At 37.4% G+C, this 5,084-nt stretch overlaps 1 pseudogene; it reads right to left on the bottom strand.

Moving 5' to 3' along the window:
• Positions 1-1,294: 1,294 nt before the first annotated feature.
• On the bottom strand, positions 1,295-3,182 carry LOC143408631 (dihydrolipoyllysine-residue acetyltransferase component of pyruvate dehydrogenase complex, mitochondrial-like; annotated as a pseudogene).
• Positions 3,183-5,084: the final 1,902 nt, after the last annotated feature.

Genomic DNA, 5,084 nt, shown 5'->3' with positions numbered 1-5,084 from the left:
TTTATTTTCATTAAGTATTTTTTTTTATTTTTACAAGGAAGCATTAGTCAAGTTTATTTTAAATAGTCATAAGTTATTCCAAATAATTATAAAAAAACATGTCAATTCAATAGAAAGTCTAGAACTAGGATAATGTTCCCAATTCATTTTTTTTTATCCTGGATATGTTTTCTTTCCCTCCAAACAAAAGATAAAACAAAAAAAAAGGGAAAAATGTATTTAAGCTGATAAGGTAGCCATAATTAACTTTTTCTTGCAAACAGGATTTTAGGGCTATCTTATTTTACATAAAACAATGCTGGGTTAGAAATAACACTTTTAAACATACATATACATTTAACACAAACCAAAATTACCATTCCCTATTGGGCATCACTTGCTTTGTGTTTGTTTTTTGAGATAGAGTATCAATACAGTGCCCAGGCTGGCCCCAAACTTCAGGACTCAAAAGATCCTCTAGCCTCCGTGTCCTGAGTAGTTGAGACTACAGGGGCAGCACAGGGGCCCACAGGGGCATCGATTGTTAGCTTTTTCTAAACACTTCACCAGTGTATCCCTTCCCCTCTTTTTAGATAGGACTTGATGATAAATAGACTTTGGCACATATTCAATTTTAATAACCATAGTTTACAAATGTATATTTAGTCCATATATATTCCATATAGTTTTCCTCTTATTTGAGTAAAAATTTCTGATACCTAATTTAACTTGCAATTAACTATCAGTTGATCTTGGAGGAAAAATTCTACCTACTCAACTTCTTAACTTCTATTAAATTCTATAAGCATGCTCTTTTATCCAGGTGTAGCTGCGGAATTCTGCTTCAGAAGTACACATTTAGTTGTTTAAACTAAAACAGGGTCTTATATTAGCAAAATTCAAACTAGGGCTAAATTCCAAAATAAAGCTTGATTTAATTCAAACATTTCTCCTAAAAGAAGCAATTTTCCTGAGTGTGTAAGCAATTTTAGACAAATTTCAAACTATATGATTTTATCCAGGTTACCTATCTCTAGGAAACCACATTTAGACATATCCTATACCTAATAGTGAAAATATTCCCCATATCTAGGTATATATGGCATAAAATCTGGTGTTTAATTATTCAGTGTGCACAGTATTTGAGTATAATTGGAATTTTAAAAAATTCAGTAATGCTCATTATAAATAACTTATCTAGACAGACTCAAAAATAACTGGTTAACTTTAAAACAACCACCTGTTTAATAACATATATATCTTGATAAGAATGAACTGATCTGCCCTGGAAGACTAGAGAAATTCTTGTGGGTAATTATAACAACATGGTGATAGGTTTTTCAAGGTCCTTTCTAAAGTCAGTAAGCTCTTGGGCTCCAACTGCTCCATCCATGATTCAGTGATCACAGCTGAGTGTAACAGACATCATGCTAAGCACATCACATCCTTGTTCATTATTTGCCAGAACCAGCTTATCCCCAGAAGCACCAATTTCCAAAATGCATGCTTGAGGTGAGAAATTCTTACTTCTACACATTCCTAAATTGGTGATTGTAAAAGGGCTCCCCTAGAACTCTTGTGGCTGTAGCTTACTCCCTCTTCCTTTGACTGCCAAAGAAACAATATCATTAACAATGATTTCCAGTCATTTTATATGTGTTTACAACAGGTGAAAGAAAAGTGAGAAAGCGAGAGACCGGCGAGTGAGAAATGAAGGACAGAGACCAGGCAGAGATCCGCACAAAGGTTAATTTGTCAAAGCTGACAAATAAAGGCCACCTCTCTATAGAGAGGAGAGAGGTGCCTGAGATGTTCGGGTGTTGAGCTTTTGTGGGGTAGGGATTTGGAGTTGTAGCCTGGCTCTATGGGATAGGCTCATGGATGCTTGCCTCAGAGCTAGGCCGGTGGGGAATAATGTGGGATTGGCTTAGGTTGATGGCATCATGGGGCTTTCCAGAGTCAAGGGGTTCTGTCCTTCTGGGATTGGCTTAGGATTATGGTACCATGGGGTAGGTCACTAATGGGGGTGGGGGAGTTCCGTAAGAGAAAGTACAGGAAAGCGAAACTTATAAGATGGCAGTTAACATTTAAGATGGCTGCTTGAATGTTGAATCAATCCCCTATAACAGGTGTGATGAATCCAGCAATGCTGACATCACAACGTGATTTTGTCTTTTATAGTCATGTCCATCCAAGAAGAATTTGCTTCAGTAGCTTTTAAACTTGCCAGAGCTGAAGTTTTTATGATGAAGTCATTGACAGAAATTTTTCATCTCCCTTCTAACATTTTATTAAGTTCTTTTAATACCAACAAAACTTCTTTTATATTTTTATCAATGGAAAGGTAATAATGAGATATGGTTTTCTTCAACTGCATTAAACACTGTGCAATAACTTGACTCATGTTGCTGACTGGAGTGTCTGTGAAGACACCTACCTGTAGGAATGGATGCCACTCCTGGACTCGGGAAGGCATATAAGGTACTGGGGCAGAAGCCACTTTAGTAGGTACCAAAGAGTCAATGACCTTCTGGATTATTCCACCATCTGATTCTGTCCCATTTTAGTGGTATAGGGTCAATGTCTTTCTCTGCTGCCAACAATTTTTGATAAGGGGCTAACAAACACCTGTTCCTTTAGTCCAGCTGGAGCAGCTGGAAAGGCAATTGAGGATGTAGGAGCTAAAGATTGGGGAGTTGGAGGAATAGTGACCCCCAGGGTTGGGGAGGTGGTGGTACTTGTGGGTTTAAATCAATTACTTCAGTTGACCTATAGTCAGCAAAGTCTGCTCTATCTGCTTCCTTTCCTACAGGGAGACAAAATGAGGTTCCAAGAGGGATAAATATTATGCCTCCAGGAATCAGGATTTTGGCCTTATAACCTTCTTCCTGTGCTTCAAAACCTATAGTGGCCTTGTCACTTTCTTTTTTCTGCTTATTAGTCTCCTTCATTTAGCTTCTCACCCACTTTTCCCCCTCATCTCTGAACTGTGCCCATGGACATGGTGGGAAAGCAGGCAGGAAGAAGTACCTGCCTGGGAGTGGGATATGAGCTACCAGAGGCCTGAGCAGAAGGCACAGGTGATGGTGCTAGGGCTGCTTTTTGGATAGGTGCTGCTGAGGAATCCAATGTATAATTTTTAAAGGCCTTAATATCCTCAGTCTTTCCAACTGTGATAAAGATGATGGATCCAACAGGAACATTTCTAACAACAATGATCTTTGCCATTTTACATTCCTCCAGGCTCTTAAATCCAAAAGTTGCTTTATCAGTTTCAACTTCTACAATTAGATCATCCTCATTGATTTTGTCTCTTAATGGGCTATACTGCCTGTTTGCATTGTGGGGAAAAGAGAAAGTAATGGAATCTTCTGGTTCCACTGCAGGGCTGAGAGGGCAGACAGCGGTTGTCTGGAGATCCCAAGTTGCAGTGGTAAACAGTTCCATCAAATGGTGCCAGAGCTGAGGCTTCAGCAGCACAGTGCTTGGACCCTGCCATAGTCTGTGGTGGTGATTTTGCAAGGAGAGAAGTAGGTCCGGATCACGAACTCACACATGGATCACCAGCTCCCTCCCAGGAGGCCATCCACCTAGACTCAGGGCTGCATTCCAGGCAGTCACAGACAGATGCACCACCTAGTGCCACTAATGCCCCACACCCCAAACCTTCACCACCTCTGGAGTGACCTCTTCAAGCTGGATTAACTTTAAGAGCATCAATAACCTGTTTTAATTATAGTGTCTACTTTAAATTGAGAATATAAAGAGCTTTGGTGGGAAAATAGGTCAAAATAACACACCATTAACATCTCTACAAGGAAGCTATAAACTCTTAATTAGCAGTTGTTGATTACCCCATGCATTCTAATAAAGATTACCAGAAGGCGGCACAGCATGTTAGATGCTCCCTGACTTTTAAAACTAGAAGGAACTGAAGCCACCGAGTGTGAATGGACTTCTACACCAAAAGTTCTTATGATCTATTTAAATAGGTTTATGTTTTTTTAATGTTTATACTGAAGAATTTCATCTGTAAAATTATCTTTGGATATTTAGAAATAGGCTAACTACTCCCAATCTTTTCAAAAGACGGACATTTTCCAAGTTAAAAATGAGTTAAAACTGTTATAGTTATGTAAATCATCTTAAAAATAGGATTTTATGAAGAGCAAATATCTTGCTTTTAATCAAGCAGTTTGTTTCCTTTGAACTATATCAGTTTAAGTCACTATTCTTTTCTATTCCAAATGCCTCTGTCACTGCTAGTGAATAACTATATGACCCAGTATATGGGTTTCCATATTTCCCACTGTCATTTATCTAAGAGACTATCCTTATGCCATTTTGTCTTCTCAGTGCCCTTGTTATTATAAACTAATATGTGTTTGGGTTTATTTTGGGGCTCTGTTCTGTTCCATTGGTCTGTCATTGCTCTGGTTACTCCAACTTTGTGAGATAATTTAAAATCCGGAATTATGATGTCTTTAGCTTTGTGCTTCTTGCTTAAAATTGCATTGACTGTTCACAACCTTTTATGATTGCATATGAAATTTATGAATGTTCTATTTTGGTGAAAAATGCCATAGAAATTTTGATAGATATTTTGTCTAATTTGTATATTACTTAGGGTAGAATGAATGTTTCAAAAATTGTGATTCTTCCAATCTGTGAACATGAGATATACCATTTCAGTTTTTCTATCTTATTAATTTTATTTCATTAATGTTATGTAGTTTTTAGTGTACAATTTTTTACCTCCTTGATTAAATTTATTCCTCAGTACTGTATTCTCTTTGATAAACAAGATTGTTTTCTTGAATTATTTTTCACATAGAGGATATTATTGGTGCAAAGAAATGCAACTAACTTTTGAATGTTGATATAATATGCTGAAGCATTACTAAATTCATTTATTCTAATATTTATTATTATTATTATTATTATTATTATTAGTGCCAGGGGCGCTTGACCACTGAGTCACATCCCCAGCCCATTTTATTTTTATTTTGAGACAGGGTCTTGCTAAGTTGCTTAGGACCTTGCTAAATTGCCAATGCTGGCTTTGAACTTGCTATCCTTCTGCCTCAGTCTCCCCATGCCTGACA

The sequence above is a fragment of the Callospermophilus lateralis genome, chromosome 10 (assembly GCF_048772815.1).
Source record: "Callospermophilus lateralis isolate mCalLat2 chromosome 10, mCalLat2.hap1, whole genome shotgun sequence".
NCBI classification, from domain to species: Eukaryota; Metazoa; Chordata; class Mammalia; order Rodentia; family Sciuridae; genus Callospermophilus; species Callospermophilus lateralis.
The sequence above is the reverse complement of the archived record's forward strand: the minus strand, read 5'-3'. Positions and strand labels throughout refer to the sequence as shown.